This window comes from Tinamus guttatus, unplaced genomic scaffold (genome assembly GCF_059628265.1).
Source record: "Tinamus guttatus ecotype Peru unplaced genomic scaffold, ASM5962826v1 Tinamus_guttatus_pri_ptg000010l, whole genome shotgun sequence".
NCBI lineage: Eukaryota > Metazoa > Chordata > Aves > Tinamiformes > Tinamidae > Tinamus > Tinamus guttatus.
In genome coordinates, this window is record NW_028288544.1 from 3,735,070 (window position 1) to 3,754,080 (window position 19,011).

The 19,011-nt window shown below is 36.8% G+C and overlaps 1 protein-coding gene across 1 annotated transcript in view; it reads left to right on the forward strand.

Moving 5' to 3' along the window:
* NT5DC1 (5'-nucleotidase domain containing 1) overlaps positions 1-19,011 on the forward strand; it is a 130,136-nt gene that overhangs the window by 62,891 nt on the left and 48,234 nt on the right. The window lies entirely within an intron of this gene.

Consider the following 19,011-nt stretch of genomic DNA (forward strand, 5'->3'; position numbering starts at 1 on the left):
TGAAAGCAAAAATAAAGCAAACTGTTGATGGAATTTTATATTTGTGCTCCTGAGATATTTAAATGAAGTCTTGAGGGTAACCACAATCCCTGGCTAGAATCCTCCTTCCTATTAAAACTGACCTGGACAGGACTTGCTTTCATGCCACATTTAAATTGTCCAGTGAAAAGAATCTCTGTGGGAGACATCACACATTCTTCTTGCCTCCTTCTCTCTGACCAGCTTAATGAAGTCACTGCATCTTAGTCATTAACAGGGGAGGTAAGGAAGCCAGTACTTCCCAGCTCTGGGAAAGAAAACTGTTCAAGAAAAAAAACATACCAGGTCTCACATTCTAATAATGAAAGGTCTGTTTGGTCACCAACAACTTATTATTGACCTCATGAACTGGGTTTTTTTCTGCTCTCCTTGGCTAAGTCTTGTCTATCCTGAATGTCAGGATTTCTTGGGATGGATAAAGAACTTACTTACTTAAAAAGTTCTTTTCCAGCCTGGTGTACCTATTTATTAACAGAGACCCAGGTTGGCCAGGGCGGTGTTTCAGAAAAAGGGTTTCCTGGGTGTTAACTCCATAGAGAAAAAATCACAGAAAGACTACTAGAATGCCAGCTGGTACTGCTCTACTGAATAGAGATTGCTTCTCTTCAGAGTAAGTAATTAGCATACTGAATTATAAGTATCAAAAAAAAAAAAAAAGGAAGCCAGATCAGTAACTTCACGCACAATTACTCCTCTGATAACTTACATCAGTCCTTCAAAGGTGACTTGAACTGTCTGACCAATAAATTTGGAAAGAGAGTAAAGTATGTCCAATCACTGCACATACGGCATGCATCTTCTTTCCGGTATGAAAGTCAATATATGGCATTGATGTGTATTTCAGAGGGAAGCTAGCTTCCAGACTGCTGAAGGATACCAGCCAGATGACAGAAAGGAGAGGGAAAGAATCAGAAGCGAGGGGAAAGTAGCACTGCTGAAACCCTTTAAGTCTCCAATGCCTTTGCACTAAATATTTGCTTTAAAGAGTTTTGAACAAAACCAAACAGGAAAGATCTTAGACCTGTGGGACTGCCAAAAAAATTAGTGGTCTCTGGGAGTTTGACAGTTGAACTGCTAGACCTGTGTGGTATGTGAAACTGTTGGAAAGAATTGTTTCAAGAAGGGAGCCAGGCACAGCACAGCTGGATCTCTGTAGCACGTGTAGGTGCCAGGCTGTTTCTTTGAGTTTAAAAAGGGCAAGTGAAGTGATCTGGCATCTCCTAAGTTTATGCAGTAAGGTCAGCTGAAGTACAAACTCCCTAATTGTGACCTCCTTGCTTACCATGAGGAGGAAGAAACGCTTTGTGGAGTTTATGAAAGCAGGCTTGTGTTTCTTTCACTTAAATATACTCTCTAGTCCTCTGCTCATCCACAGACCTATGTACTAATTCTGTGATATTTAGCACAATTTATACTATTTGCAAACTACATATACTTTCTCTGAGGAAAAAAAAAAAAAAAGGCAATACTTCAATGCACTGGAACAAGCCTTAGTGCAAGACTGCCCAGAAGCTGCTGCCATGGTATGAACAGCCTTTCTTTGGAATAGGGTGGTGAGAGCAGGCCCAGTGGCTAACAGATCTCAACTGGAGCCCTCCTCACTGCAGATTGTCATCATATCAACAATTTGAGCAGACTTTACGAAAAGCTAGAGAGCAGTGAGCAGTGAGACAAGACAAATATCAACTATCCAAAGAAAAAGAGAACTGGCCCCCAATCACTGAAGAAGGATGTAGTTTGTGAAAAGAATACAGCTATGACTTGGGTTCTCTCTTGATTCCATAAAATCTAATTTTAGGGCTTCCTCGATATTTAAATAGACATGTGGGCAGTGTAGCAACTTAGCAGTTATGTAGCCTGAGCAGAGAAATGATGTTGCTCTGCAGTGTCTGTTTGTGATTTTGTGTAATAGATTAAAAATCATGCTGCATACACCGAGATGTTAGTTTCTAAAGATCTTTATCATAGAAGAAAAGTTTCCTTAGCAAGCCTGGCAGAGCGTGCCTCTTTTCATGTATGTTTTCATCTTCTATATTGCTCGGATGCAAGTCTGTGTTTGCTCCCATTCTCCTGTTACACTGTCAGAGTATGTGCTAGTTTTCTTTTTTCTTCAAACTGAGCATTGGAAATAGAATAGTACTTGATTTTAGCATTATAATTCTCGTTAGTTCTGTATAAAGTTGTGTAAGGACAATAATGAATTGTAATGTAAATATATATTTGTATAAGTATTTGTATATATATTTGACACATTTTTAACTGTTTCAAATACAACTGCAGGGCAGCTTACAAAGTGCTTTCTTTCAATCATTATTGCTCCTTTTTCCCAGTTCTTTGTATCTTACCCTAAACATGATGATAAAATCCCTGTGATGATAAGTATCTTTCTTTCTTCCATGTGTATTCCATGTCTTCCAACTTTTTTTTTGCTACTGTGATACCAAGTAGATCAGCTGCAAAAGTACAATCCCTCAGTCCTGAGAGACAGAGCAAAATCACCAGAGTGAATTTTCTTAAAAAAAATAATGCACTTAAAAATAAAATAGATAAAAGTTTTACATCTGACTTCACAAAATTCAGATCTTTCTTTAAGTGTTTGGAGATAAGAATGGTCAGCACTGGGAAGATTAGTTTAACAAAATTAGATTGTCTTCCCCTAAATTCACGAAACTGCTAAGTCTATAATGGCTGTTTTTTACACTAAATATATTGATAATAATGAAGCTTTTAACTGTTGAGCATTAGTGTTTTAGTACTGAATCCAGTAGCAGATTGCCTTCAAAGCTACAGGTTATTTCCTGCACCTTTATTTCCTATTAAACATGTTGATTCCTGATAAATATCCTGAAACTTCAGCTGTCACTTGGCAGTATGGCAGAATGTGCCATGTTTCCCTGCTATCTGCTGCCAAGGGAGCATTTCTTTATATGGACTATGTGCACACTACCAAATCATTTTCATAGCATGTCAGGAATTGTAAAGGAAAGGACACTAAAAGAGATGAGAAATCATAGAAAATACTATCAAGTTTTAATGTTTAAGCGTCTGTATGATGCAGTCAGTTAAACAAATGAATAGTCTTTTCTGTGGAGGCATTGATTTCACCCTATGAGTACTTCAGTCTAGCAAGTCAAGCAAAGTTTCGACCACCTAGTCACAGTAAAACAAGATTATTTTCTGTATTATGTAAGAAGGACTTGTTACTTAGTGCTTACAAATTATTTTTAATGAAAATAAGTCAAATAAATCCTAACACATCCTTTTCCATTAATGTGGAAAAGAATTCAGTGATTATGGTTTGAGGAAGAGGGCTTGTGGCTTACAATCTGTAATAAAAGGTCTGTAACAGAAAAATGTTTAATTATCTGTGTAAAAACCTGCATGTGTTTGGACTGAAGCATGTTTTAACTTTTTTTGCTATTTCATGGCTCCTTGTTGACACATTTCCCCACAGATTGAAGAGCTTTGCTTCACTTGCGTTTCCTTGGGCTTTTCCGGGTAATCTGTCTCTCAGTTCTTTGCATCTTAAGAGGATCATGTGCTATTAGTAGACCGGAGAGTTTTCAATAAAAGCTTTCTACCTCTATGAAACTTGCTCCCTCTGCTGTTTCAGCTGTGCTTGGCAAAAAGGGAAAGTTGCTTGTGGAAAGCAATGTGAAAGCAGGCTTATTTAACCACTTCACAGTAGTGGGGCATTTTTTTATTTGTAAGATGAAGAGGTATTATCCCCTTGTTTAGTCAGTGTTTTTCATAGCAATACTCCAGGGTTGTTGGGATGAGCACTAAACATGCATTCACAGGTTGCTTCTGGAAGTCAGCTCCATCTTTTGTATAAATAATCCTTCCATATATTAGGAATTTTCTAAGGCTTCTGCTTTCAGAATTTAAAAACATACATATTGTGAGTGTCATTTTGGAAACCTAGTTTAGAAACATACCTTGTTTTCCTCTAACAAGAAGATTTTTGTATCTGTCAAGCCAGAATAAAAAATCATACAAAAGCATGTTCTCCTAATTTCAACTATTCCCAGACTAGAAAACAGATTTCAGGAATATAAATTGTCATCGGTCCTTAATGGAATTATATTTAAGAATATCAAATTATGAAGAGAAAAGCACTTCTGACATGATGTAATGCAACCGTTTAATCCTGCTCCCAGTGAAATTGATTTTACAAATCCTTTTCATGCCTGGGAAGATCAAGAGTAGGCTATCGTTAGAGTGCTATGAATAGCAATGTATTTGCTGCAAAAGACCTGAAGAACATGTTCGGTTCCCTCAGAACATTTTTCAGAATTATCTGAAATATGTCTCCAGTGGAGCCAATTTTGCAGTTCTGAGGTTGGAATGATGGATTCTGCTAGGTTACAATTTAGGCAAGTGCTCACAACTCTAATAATGTGGACTGGGTAGCGCATAAGGCACATGTTGTGTAAACAGACTTTATATATACCAATTGAAATGCTTCTGGACTGTTCCACCTTGTAAGTCACTCAAACAACTTTCTTATTGCACTCTGGGGAAATACTGCAACCCATTCGCTTTAGTTCTCTGCACTTAATAAGCCACAGTACTTTTCCCAGCTTCGAATTCCTGCAGTCATCTCCACATCCATTTTGTTTGGCTTAAGTAAAGGAGATCTAAAGAAGCTGGAAAGAAAGTTTTTAAACTTCCCAGATGAGCACTGCAAAAGGTGTTGCTAGAGTAGCATTTTATAAGGGGCATGCTCTTGTGCTTGAGAGTGGCTGAGAAAGAATATCTTAAAAAGTTACTGCCTTGTCAGGCAGGTGGGAGGGAATGGCTGGTTATGTGGGCATGTTTAACCTATCTCCACAGTAAAATAAAATATTAGCCTAAGAACGGGAGGAAAAAAATGCAAGTGTGCACTTACAAAGCCTTAGCTAACAGATGGTAGTTCTTAGATATGCTTATTTCACCACTTGCTGTCATCTGAACTCACCTTTAGAAATTGAAGTAGGGGGCAGGGAGAGAAAGTGAATCAGCTTGTCTCTTTTGGCGGTATAAAATTTCAGTAGCTGCTACTCACTCTGTCTCTCACAAGGATAAAATTCTTGAAGTAAGGTATTTATCCAATTGGAGTTGTAGAAATTTTGTCAAGGGGATATGAACAAATCCTTGAGAGGCTTCGCTTCCATCAATCTTTAAAATATCTCCTAGTAGAACTGAGTCAGCTGTGTTCAAGAAAGTATGCAGGGATATGCTTTACATTAAATTATATTATTACAGAAGATATGCTACTGGCAAAAGCACCTGAATCTTTTGTTTATGAGAGATCTTTTTTTTTTTTATGTAATGAGCGACATGAATAAAAAATAATAGCATTAAATCAGGTGTATTGTATGACTTATCCCAGGGTGCTGAATAAACAGCAGGCCAAAAGTTTTGAGTTTTCAGAGCAAATCACATTAGTTATATTCAGACCAAAATTTCCTCACATTTTGAAATAAATTTGGGGCAAAGTAGGATGGAGAGCTTCTAGTGACTGAATCTGTGGTATAACAGGGTTTCCAAGCTGCACTCTGTCTTTTACTAGCTGTTTTCATACAGTTGGACTCAGCTTTCCAAGTGTGTCTATGATTTCCGAATAGGCTCTTGCAGTCAGTGGCATAAGTTTTCCTGCCACACACTTGACTGATTGCAGGTGTCACAGTGGCCAGCTGGCAGTGTGTAACAGAGGTTGTCCTGGACTGTTGCCCTCATGCTGCTTGCATAAAACATTCTGGGAGACATTCCCCTTCCAGCTCCTATTACCAACATATTAAACCCATGACAAAAGTAACCACCCAGCCTTTAAATACGTAAATACATAAAAAAAAAAAGATAAACAGTATATAATTAAATGAATGAGGCTTCATTTCCTTGTAGAAGGTGCTGATCACCAGGTAGAGATTTATTGCTGCTTCATTTGGGGAGTTTGGTCCACAAAGCTTTCATTACAGTCTTCCTTTTGCTTGAATATGTGTATTGTTTATCCCTTGCAAACTATTTGTTGCAATAGTTGGCTTATTTTGTTGAAGGCATCATAATTACTATCTCTGGTTTAGGGTTAAATGGTACTTTTTTTCCCTCCATTTCATACAAAGCATAGAAAAATGGAAATAGCTTCTCTTTTGAGGTCCCATTTGCCAACTCTTCTCTTTCAAAAAGAAAAATATTAAAATCTGCACCTTACTGTATGTCTATGCTCTCTTGTTTGCTGCTGCTGTTCCTCAAAGGCTTCCATTTCAGTTTTCATGAGTAGTAGTTTGTTGTAATGATTTTCTTTCATTATCTGTTCGTAGTTGCATGTTCTCATTTCCAAGAAGCACACTAGAACCTGTGAAGAAAACTAACTTTAAGACAAGACACTTCTTCTTCACTTGGCTTTAATATTTCACATTTTCCATCTTTAGTTTCCTCTTTACTCTTAATGTAGTTGGTAGCAGAGATCTGAGCACTCAACGGCATCCACTTCTTGCTCAGCTTGTCAGATTTTCAGTTAGATTTTGGTCCTTGAGCCAAGATAGGGCTACACTTGCATACTCCTCATTAGAGCTGAATTTAGCACACTTTCCAATATAGCAGGAGTAGCGCAGAAGCATCTACTGCTTTACCTTCTGAACTGGAAGACTGATGTTTTTAAAGGAGTATTGCCAGCTGCTGTGGCAACATAATTTGAATAATCATGTATATCAGCATCATCTCTTACTACTGTAGCAATTTTGTCTGTCTAACCTTTGAAAGAGCATAAAGGTGGAAATAGGAATCCAAAGACATTTACACATCATTTTTATGGTTTTTCATTACAAGAGAATGTGCAAGTGTGTGCCCATATTTCCCAAAGATACATTTCTATAAGCAGCAACATCACAAATCACATTTTAACAATCAATCAATTTAATCACAACTTATGCAAGCTGCTTTTGCACTGGAGTGCCTTTTGTTACTGAAGGACCATGTGATTTTCTATTTATGACTTTTTAATATACTTATGACAGTCCAGTATGCTTTTCTACTGATATGACTCTGTACAAAGCTGTCCATCTCAGGGCAGGATCTTCTAGAAGAGACTTCATATGTTCTTACCCAAGTATGCTTCAAATCTTTTCATTTTGGTGACTTTTTATTGCCTATGGAGGCTTGGGATTTTCTTTATCATTTGTTGGAAATATTTCTATTTACAACTGAAGATATTTTTATATCCAGGCATGCCTTTAATCAGTTTTGATGTTAGTGTTGTCTGAATTCCTTTCTCCACTGCTGGTAAAAATACTTTATTAGAAATTCTACATGTATATGTATGAACACAGTAGTCATAGTCCTTTCTCTTAAGATCTCGAAGTCTTTATTCACATGAAAACCTGAAGATTTCTTATTTCTCTAAGTACAGTTACTGTTTTATTCTATCCGCTACTACATAAACATGTAATTATAATGATAGTATAAATTGGCATTTTCCTTAAAAGTGTACTTTTCTCTCTGTACACATACATCATAGACTCACAAATGTCATATGTGCACACAGTTGTTTTATTTAATACCAGACTTTACCAATAAATACAGATATGCGCAAGCTCTTGAAATATCTACATGTAAAAAAAAGCTAGTGTGGTATTATTATTAGTCAGAAATATGTCTTTAGTACTCAATTGGTGTGTAATACCTGGCCAATTCCATTTAAAAAGGAAAACGAAAAACTTACTTCTGTTTCTTTTTCTTTAGCTTCAGTACTGCACAGTAGGAAATTTCCCTTTAAAAAGCAATTGCAACCTAGCTACTATTGCTGATATAATTTAAGATTTGCCCTATGTATTATAATGATAAAAATAAAAAGGCCTCTATTTTGTGTCTTATATCACTATAAGTAGTTGGAGACCAGCAGTTATTATAGATACATTTTCCATACTCAGTGTGTTCTAATAGAAAGAAGGTAATAAGAGAAAACCCGTAACATTAACGTAGAAATCTAACATTAATATTCAGGTATAGTCCAAAACTAAGGGAACAAGGATTAAAATGCTAGGTCTAATTTCTACTGGATGTATAGAGCCACAGGCAACGCATGTGGTGCGTAGGTCATTACCATCAGCATGAATGGTAGCTTAAAGCTCAGAGCTATAACAGCACTCCTTAGCTGTCCGTTTTCTTGGAACTAAACAAACCAGCCCTGCAATCTGGAAAGCAAGCAAGCTCTTTGTGTGGCATCTGGTTTCTTCATAAATATTCAGGGCAGTTTTGTTGCTCTGTGGAAGCTGCCTCTACAAACATTTTTAATGGCCTGTACTGATAAATGCAAATTGTTCCCAGCATTTTTCCCTTACAAAGATATTCTGTCCTGTTTGGTTAAGCTCCATGTAAATGGGATTTGAATGGCAACACTTTCTCACTTGCAGCCTGGTGAGCATTAGAGTGGTAGCCAGGCTCTTTCCTTCTGTTCTTTTTTCCCTCAAAGAAGTGTTTCCGTGAGGGGGCAGTGAGAAAGGAAAGGAAGAAATGGAGACTGACCAGCTCTTGGTTGTTGATCAGGGGAAACTCTGCATTTATCAAATTTAATAGCTCTGTGATTTATCTTTATTAAAAGCACCTATCAAGTTATATCCTTTTTTATCGTGTTTTTTAGATGTAAGCAGTTTTTGACTGTCAACTAGTACAAGATAAATCATTTTTGACAGTAAAATGAATGTGTTGCACAATATTGTAGCTGATGAACCACAATCAAATTTAGTTGCAGAAGAATAAAGAAACGTTTTTTTCAAGTAATATACCAGATGACAAGGCATTATATGACTTTAAGAGAGGTGATAGATTTAGCCTTGTAAAATTTACCTAAACAGACAAAGCACTAGTGGCCTTTCAACTATGCTATAAGAGCATAGATATTCCAAGGTAACTTACATATTTATTGTCAAATATATAAATTATTTTACATTTGCATAGTTTCCTGACAGTAGCTGCAGACAAACAATTCTCCCTTGTTAGGGCCCACAGAAAACGTGAAGTGGCAAAACGGTCTGTCAAAATGTGTATGATCTATCCAGAGTGAGTTACCTTCCACTTGCCACAAGAGGTCCCTTTTCCAAGCATAGCACACAAGCATCTTCAATGTGCCTCCAAAAAAAGTTAGGCTTCCAGGGTCCTCACTATAAATGGAGTTGCCTTAATTTTCTTCAAGCTTTTTTGCTGGATTACTAACAGCATGAATTATCTGTGTTAATATCTTTGCAACTTTTTCAAAGAAAACCTGACAAAGAAAGTATGAGGTGCTTCCAATAAGAGCGTGGCCATGGCACTGACAGTGAGAGCACATGATGGTCCAATAGCAGTCAATGAATTTCTTATAAGAAAAAAGAGGAGACACTGAGCCCAGCAGGTATGCACGGTTTGGAATGCAAGGGGGCTGTGTTCACGTTGCCCCTTTCTGTCACACTTAGACTCTAACTGGAAACTCGCTGAGATTTCCAATCTATGTCTTAAGTGGAAATAGAGACCCAGGAAGCAATTCCTAGTCTGCTGACTGATGCACCCACGTGCAGAGGGGAATTGTAAAGTATGAACCTCTGTTGCAATATACCATGGAGTAGTAGTATCTGAGATTAAAACACAAAACCACAAATCTTGGTGAAATTTGTGAGCTAACAAAAGTTGCTTCTCATGTTATCCTGTTTGCGGAAACCCTTTTACTTCCTCATGCCTACTCTTGGAATCAGTTCGGGTTAGCCACTGTTCACTTGGGATTTATATTACATTAAATGATATTTACAAGTTTACTTTTCAGCTATTTGTCCTTGTTTGGATAATGTTAAGACAGATGAAGATTCAAAACATGCAAAGAAAGAATGTTGAATCACAGACTGAGCCCTTGGAAGGTACAGGCTGTCCATACATGTAAACTTCAGGTTTTGGTTGGATAGACTGACCACTGAGGACCTTCCCAACAGTACGTTAGGTATAATTTTAGATAATTTCTTCTTTTACAATCTCCTTATAAAAGGAGATAAAATATATAAAGGATATAAAATTCAATTCATTGACCTTGGACAAAACAAATCACTTCAGCGTCACATTTTTTATTGTTTCTCAATAGAGACACACATCTTGTCAAACTTACAGAAAGACAGCTTTTTTTCTTTCTTTGTTTTCAAGCTGGCAGCACTGCAATAAGAATAACAAGCAATTGCTTATGCTCTTTTTAAAGACCATCATTTACAGAAATCATACAACCTCCTAGGCAGCTTTTTCAGCGCATCAATGCCCTTATGATTAGAAACTTGACATGTGTCATCTTCAAGCCATGCTTGCAGAAATGTAAACTCACAGTTTCTTGTCCTTGGGCTTAGAGGACATTATTCCTCCTTTCCCCCAACCTGCCCCAAGCAGATTTTTTAATGTGTTTGAAGACTAGTATTATTTGTTTTCCTGGTTTATCTTTCCTATTCTGCCAGCTCCCACCAACTATTCTGTGCCTTTCTTTTCTGTGAGCAAGAATGGGACACAAACCCCCAGCTGGGTACGATGGAAGAATTAAGGATAAAAATCCATAAAGCAAAGGGCTCACTTAGTTTGGTTCAACAGTTGTACTTACTGGTCAAATTAGCACAATTTAGCAGGTTGTTGGAAGCAATTTCTGTGGAACTAGTAGTTTCAGTTCTGTTCTGCCTTAAAAGTTACATGCAAGATTTACAGCAGATTTCACAAGAAAAAAAGTGAACAGCCCGGGAAATAGCAGGAAGTGGTTCTTCCAACATGCTTGTTTTGATCGTTCTTGGTCAGAGGGACCCCGCGGTGTTTCACAGTGTGCAGCTCTGTGTACAGGAAAGGTAATCCCTCCTGTTCACTGCCGTCCGCTGTGGTCTCAAGGGCTCTGTGGATAAGAGGTGAAAAGCTTTGCTAGGGCTACCCTTCATCAGGGCTTTCTGGTGAAGAGTGTCCTTCTCTCGCTAGATGGCACTAACTGCACATTGTGCATAGACAAAAAATAAGTGCAAGGAGGCGTTTCCAGTCAGGGAAGCTGTAACATATGGCTGAACTATTTATATGGCAACCAAATCTGCGTATATGTATTTTCTTTTCCTACAACTGGCTTGATGGAGATAGATGATTCTCACAGTGGTATCTAAATATGACCTGACTCTCTTCTCGTAGCTTAGGCTGTGCAGCTTTCATCCTGCTAGTCCTTCTTCGTTCATGTTAATATTTGATTAATATATGGGCGCCAGAAATACACATCAGGAACTGGTTTTATGAAACACTATGAGTCAGACTCACAAAATGTATGCGTGTAATTTGAGAGGAGAGGTATATTGACAGGATATCTGGTGTGGGAGCACAGGCAAGAAGAGTTAGGATTTCATTATATTTAACAAAACATAATGATATGCTTAACAGAAAAATAGGGTACGCCACCATGTAGAAGTTAATATTATTGAACTGTACTTGTAAATTCGACAAATCCTGAGATGACAGAAAATATGCAAGGCTCATAATTTGAATATTCTAATTTTCAGGTTCATCACAGAAATGAAAGGTAAGCAGCATGTTGCTAATCTTCCCTATTGTCAGACTCTTGTGTGTTGTGTCATATTTAATTTTCTTGTATGGTTACAAATGCCTCTTTTTCATCTTTTTATTTCTTCCTCCTATGACATTTTTGGTGCTTGTTGATTACCATCATGTTGTTGCTGAACTTTGAATATTACATATAGTCAAGTATTTTAGGTAACAAACAAAACTTGAGTTTACATACAGCATTCGGTCTGTCTGTGAACCTCTGGACAGCTTGCGTTTGTAGATCTAGAGGCTGTAACCACTTGTTATTGTTGGTGTGAAAGTCCTTGGGAAACAGCAAAAAGGTTTTCCTGCTTTTAAGAAAATGTGTATTTTCCTTATAAAATGTTTGTATACATATATGTACGCATAAATGTGAGTGAACATGTGGGTATATATGTATACACGCAGATATAAGGACTATATGGCACTACCGCTTCCAATAAAAATATTTTGGAGAAGTGTGATTCCATTCTTGCTGTAACAAGTCCCTCAAAGTATCTCTTCATTTCAGAGCTGCAAAGAGTTTCCCTCGAGTTCCTCTGAGTTATTGCAACTTGGGATTTTTATTTTTATCCAGTATTGTGGGAAGTAGTTAAATCTGGAACTAGGAGCAGTAGCTGTAGACCAACAAAGTACTCTAATATAACGTGCTAAATGAGGAATATAGCCTGTTTTCTCTTCAAGCAGAAGCGATAGTAACTCTAGATGGAAAAAAAAAAAAAAATCCGATTGTGTCACTGCACTGCTAGGACCCTTGACACTTCTTCAGTCAGACAGGTCACTCTGTGGCAACTATGGTGGCCACTGGGTCTGCCCACTGCAGTTAGCTCAGAGCAGTCCTTTCTTCTAGTATGGACCAGACCCAGCAACTCGTGCTCAGCTGGGTGCTGAATATTACTTGGGAGATGAGGAAACAGGGTTAGGAAGCATTGAAGATAAGGGATCAGAGAAATGAGGTTAGGACCTTCTTTGACAGGAAGAGAGTGTCAATGTGGGTAGACTGTGGGGAAAAGTGGCTAACAATTTCTGTTTTAAAGAAAAAAAATCACTGTTGAGGCTGACTGGTTACAGCCAGTCCTGAATCCTCCACCCTTGAGGCTGTGTGCCATCTATCATAGACGCTCTTTGGTCTGCTGTGAGCTTCAGATAACAGGGCAGTTTTCAGCTAAAAAGGACAGAGCAACAATAACATCTAATCTGACACCACCTGGTAACTGTGGTGTCCACTTAAATGTAGCTAAAAGATTACATGCTTTTTTTGACAATCTTTGCCACTGGAATCTTACCTTAGAAATGTGAGGGTACGAGGAAACATTGTGATTCCTGACTAGTTACCAGACAAATAAAAACAGCTGCTATTGGTTTCTCTAGAAGAATTTCTCATTGTTCTGATCCCAAATAACCTGGGAACTGCTTTAAGTGTGTTATAGTTTGAGAACTATCTTTAGTTACAAAAGCATTTTAATTCTTGCAGTAAATTGAAAATGAACAGAAGAGGAAGTGAACCATGAAATGGTTTAAGACATGATGTTTTGTGTATGTTCTGTTGAAGTATTTTGTTCTAGTCTATTAAATATTTAGATAGCCCTGCAATCACTATTAATCCAAGTAGTCATTTTACCCTAGCCCACTATGAATTCCTACCTTATAGTCACCCCCTTGAAATCAGTCAAACTGAATGCCCAGTTGTGACTACTTAAAAGTAGTCTGCTATTTTTGAAAATAAGATGCAGTTGTGCCTGACCAGATGTTGCTAAAAATACTGAAAAGATTAACATTACATAAGCTGTAAACAGCAGTTTTAACAGGGAGGTGAAAGAGGCGACTGGAGGATCAAATGATCCTGTACTCCCACTGGTAGTATGCAGTTTGTTCAAAACTGAAGTGTCACATACAAAGGGTTTACTTTGTGGTTGTAATAATCCTTAGCTGAGAACATCAGAGGAAAAGTCATTTGTTCAGTTTGATTTGATGTATTGATGCATTCATCATTGTTCATTATCTATAGATATGTTTTATTAAAAGAATACATCTGATTCTTCCTTATAATTCTCTATTTTTCATCATATTTTCTAGCTCCTCCCTTCTATCTGTTTTATGCCATTTTCATTCCCTTTATTATCCTCTTTCTATTCTTGTTGTACCTCAAAGAGAAACTTTTTTTTTTTTTTTTTGGTAGCCACCTTCATAGCCAGATACACAAGCTAATCTTTTGCTTCAGCAAGCAGAAATTCATCGTACTGCCATGGCCAGTCTTGGGATGGGGAGCAACTTACCAAGGAAATTTTTCATTTGTGGTCTCTACTTGCCAATGCAACTATACTCCTTTTTCCCCCCTTCTGTCCTCCTGGAAAAGTTTCTTTTTCTCAGGTGAGAAAGAAAGATTTGGTATCCAAAAGCTAAAATCTCCCCTGTCTCCAGATCCAGTAGTCTCTTTTCCTGTCTGCTCCTGGCTAACTATGAAGTGAAAATAGCCAGTGTTCTTCCTGACTGAACTAGGATAGGATCCTTAACCTATTGGTCTGTTGAGAAACTGTATAGTCTAAGCTAACAAACTGAGCTAATTTCAGGGAACATAAAAATACACAATATTTTTCTTTGTCACTGATCTTTTTTTTCTGTTATGGCATTCGTGTCCTTCATATCTTCTTATCTTCTTGCACTCTCATCCTTTTATTCTGTTTTTAAACATCTTTATCTTCTGGGGCAAAGAATGACAGGATTTATCTCTTCCTGGCATTCCCTGCTCATGATATCTGTCTAAACCCAGGCCTTCAGAAAGTAACCCTATTTTGCATAGTCATTCCTATTTCACAATTTACTTTCTGATCGTGTTTTATGTTACCATTTCCTTCCCTCTGTCTATCATTTCTCTTCTCCTGCTCCTCCTCAAATACTCATTTTAGCTTAAATGAAAGGAAATGATAGAGAATTTGTCCAATGTTGTTTTAACCGTCAACCCATTTCTCCTGGAATTGCTTTCATTAGATAAAATGTGATTTCTTTTGCAAGTTCTTCTGGAAACAGGATATTTTTCATCTATTTTTGTCAAATACTTGTGTTAACTGCTGCATATGCTTAATTAGACAAGAAAAGAAGCCGTAAATGATCAACGTAAAGTTTCTTTGTACTCATACTAAAAACTTGAAATGCTATGATACTACAGTTGAAAGTAATATATAATGAATATAGCTATCCGTGTCACCATTTCGGTCAACTCTTACTCCTTGTTAAATAAGCAATTGGCACCTACGGTATTGCATTTAGACACGTACTGGGAAAGGGGTAAAGCTTCTTGGTCAGAGTCCCAGGGAATCTGGCTAGGGATTTTGATAGCTAAATTATCAAATTGCCTTTGAGATTAAAAGAGAGAAACATCACACTCCCAAACAGTGCCTCCATTGTAAGGGATGTTTAGTTAGTAAAGCCACTAAATACAAGCTACAAATTGGCAGCTGAAAGTTTATTTTTCTTGGCTGATTTCTAGTGGTTCATTTAGCCTTATACCTATCTGCTCGGCTTAATCATATAAATGGTTGATAAATTCCTTTTAAATCAAGCAAGTAGCTGCCCCTTAAGGATCAGTGACAACAGTGAAAGATACAGTGTGTTTTTGTATTCTAGTTCTGGAGCCATATCTTGCCAAAAACGTACCTCTTGAGCATTTGTCTTTTTTAAAATACAAATAATAGCTAAGAGATGAAAAGTGCACTGTCCCTGCAGTCCAGATTTACTGACAGGGAGTCCAGGAGAGACTGGAGCTAGTGCGGTATAGGCTCACTCTGACAAAGCCACCACAAGAGGAATCAATAGTTACTTTTCTTTCCTAAATAAAAGTGTTATACTGGAACAGCAAATGATGCACAGTTACATAAATATGCGTTGTGAGTATTGGATGCTTGATTGCTAGAAAGTAGTTATGCTACTGGATTAGAAAAAGGAGATTGGATTAAAGACTGGATTGTCTGTGCCTCTCGCCCGTCCGCAGCAGCAGATTCATTGCATGTTGTTCCTTGCTCGTTGTCTGGGGATTACCTATTTCTAGCTGTATGTAATTCCTGTCGCAGTATCACAGCTGTATTACAAGCAATTAAGAAAGCATGAAGATGCAAATAACATCTTGATGAATTGACTGTGTCATATTAAACAAACAAAAAAATAGAAACTAAAGAAACTTCTAATAGTACTTATTTTCTGGAGGGTACTTAATGAACTGCAAAGACAATTAGTATTTTTTAAAGTGTATCTGAAAAGTGATTATAAATCCCTACAGAGATTAATTGCCAAACTATTATCATCAGGATTCACAGGATTCTAAACAACTGAAAGGTTTTTAGAAGCAGGAATGGAAATTGAAAAAATATATTTGTTCCATACGCACTTTTAATGGATCACAGAGTTGTACATAAAATATTTAAGTTTTGCTTTCTTGCTGATTGTTATTGAATTAAACTTTCTCTTACAAACTTAGGTCATAAAATTTCAATTATTATGTTGTTTATTTTGATGTTCTTGTTTTCATTTTGGCTATGAAATATTTTCATACATAACATTTTGAGAAAATCTTCACACACTTGAAGAATCAGAGTTTGCTAGTGTAAGATTTTGACATGCATACATCTATCTGAAAGCCATTTGAGGTGGGAGTTGGGACTTTTTTTTAATGTTATTCTGTTATCATTGATTTGTGCATGGCAATATCAAAACTCGGAGATAAAAATGGAGAGATTTTCCTGTAGGTTGTATGCAGATAGTGAACTGTCAGTTGTATTCTGGCAGTAACCGTAACGCATTTTGATACAGTGATTTTGAACTTCTCTAATGAATGCTTATTTTTAGGAGTATTTTTAGGAATATTTTGAAACTGGTATGGTCCATAAGAGCTATTAGGAAACTGCTGCAGGATAGAGGCATGGTTATTGGTTATTTCTCTAGACTATTGCTTAGGTGAAAAATTACTTTAGCTGCTTGTCGAGAACAGAGAGGTATGACAATTGCGTTAACTTCTCTCCACTTTTTCCTCTTCTGATTCAGAAAAAGTCGTTCTTTTCTGATTGCTCACAGATTCTTTGCTCAAAAAATGTTCTTACTATTTTTACAGTTTTCCTCCTTTGGAAATAAACAAAATTAAGCATGGCATTAACAGATACCTTTGGAACAAATACATCAGATACCTTTGGAACAAATACATTAATTTCTCACTTTCAAATCGTTCATTTTGACTCTGAAAGCTTAACATGATGATATTTATACATAACCTGTTAAAATTTTCACAACTCTCTTTGCATACAAGGTTACTCTGGCTCTTCTGTCCCTGAAACTGGCTTTTAGCCTGCATAGCAACCAAACTTTTCAGCTTTTGTTTTATTTGGACTGCAGTAAAATCTTATAAGCTTTAGCGATTAAACCCCTTTACAGGTATGTGTATATAATATATTTGACTAGACATTCTTCACCAGAAGCAATAGTATGTAAAGAATTAAGTTTAAGCTCTACCTTTGTGAGCCATGCCTGTCTAATTACAGTACAGCATGATTTAATGAGGGCTCTTCCAAGGTCTCTGTGACTGATACAGCAAACGGCCTGGAGGCAAACTTTAGATCCCAGTGTCAAGAATTGATTCATTGCCTTTCTGCAATTAAGCTCAAGGGTCTGGATAGAAAGTTAAGCCTCTTTTTTGTTTTTCAGTTCACATGCTGAATGCAGAGTTGTTGACCCTTTTATTTCAGATGCAACTGAAAGACTAGATAGTTGGCAGAATATGAAGAAAGAGGACCATGTTGTTTAAATTTACTCATAATCCTTAAGAAGGTTACAGATCAAAGAATGGTTCACTGAAGATGGCTGGAATAAGGAAAGAAATATTCAGCAGAAAAGTTCATATAAAACAGGTCTTTCAATCTTTCAAGCTCACATCCCTCTTGTAATTATTTGAAACTGTAAAAACTGATGCCAAACCAGGGTTTGTGTCCCTGTTTGTTCATGTGCAATGATCTGTGTTTTCTAAAGAAAGAAAGAGGAAGAAAAACCATCAGCATTGCATATGAAATACAATGCCCAATGATAATCCTGAAAAAAAAATTCATTTTCTGCTATTGAAAATTATGTTGCTCATCCCAAACAATATTCCCACAAAAAGAAAAGGTAAAGGGGAAGCAGGGAACACTACAGGAAAGATTCTTTGGTAAATGTGTCTTGTCTAATGAAAAAATTGTTGGTCTTGGCTAGCTCTCAAGACAAACATTGCAGCACCCATGATGCTGGCCATAGGAACATGCTCTTATTCCCTTGCTAAAAGCTGTAACACTTCCTGGCCTAAATACTATATATGAAGAACTGGAATAGTTACGTAGCTATAAGTTAAGAGATTGTGTTTGAGAAGTTTTCCTCATACATAATAGTCCACTCTACAGCTTTTGGAAAGGGATCTCCATCATGTTGCTGTGCAGAATATTTTGTCTCCTCTCTAGTTGCAGTAGTAAGAGCAAATTAGAAACTTTGTTTTTGGGGATATTTTTTTCATTCCATCTGTAGATGTTTGAATGTGTAACTTTTATAAAACAGTGTTATGTTTAACACCCAGCATTTTTTAGTCTTACTTTGATACTACTGTTTCAAACATACATGTTCTCTCTTTCATTACGTTGTTAAAGTTCAAGTGGTTTAAATCTTACTTTTTTCAAGCTAGAGAATAGCATTACTCACATACCAGAAGGCTAAGTAATGTCTGGGATTTATTAAATCGTTCAGCAAAGCTGACCACAGACAGTTGCATATAGAACAAATGCTGGAAGAAAAATAATCTTCTGTTGACGTTCATTATACTATAACATATTAGGACTGAGAGTCAAATACTCGGTATCATTTCTATCTTTGCAATTAGTATATTTCTTCTTAGACCTTTAACTAGCTTGACTTTTTTGATTGTGGAATGTTTAAGCACAGACAAAATATGTATTCTTAAGCCGTTATATGACATTAAATCTTTACTTATTGGTGACATTAACAAATTCCTGATTTTTCCTGCCAATGAAGTGTTACTATACGCTTTTTAAAATGTTGTATTCCAAAGGTATTTGGAAATTTCTGTCACTGCTGTGCTCAACGGAAAAAAAGCATTATTGATGTTGCATATTGAAATCTTTTGCTTTACATCTGTTACTAGTATTCTGCATACCTTTGAAACTTTTGCCATGCTGTTTTATTGACCTATCACAGATAAAACACAAGTTGTGGAAACTGCCAAAATATTAAGTGATATTATAGATCAGATAGATAGTACTAACCCAAGTGTCAGAACAAACTGATAGATGTTTTGGGAATTTCAGGTCCTGATCTTTTCAGAACACTAAATTTGTTTTGAAATCATAAACTAAGTGTCCAAATATTCATCAAAGGTAACAGGAAGTCGTTATTTTCTGTGAA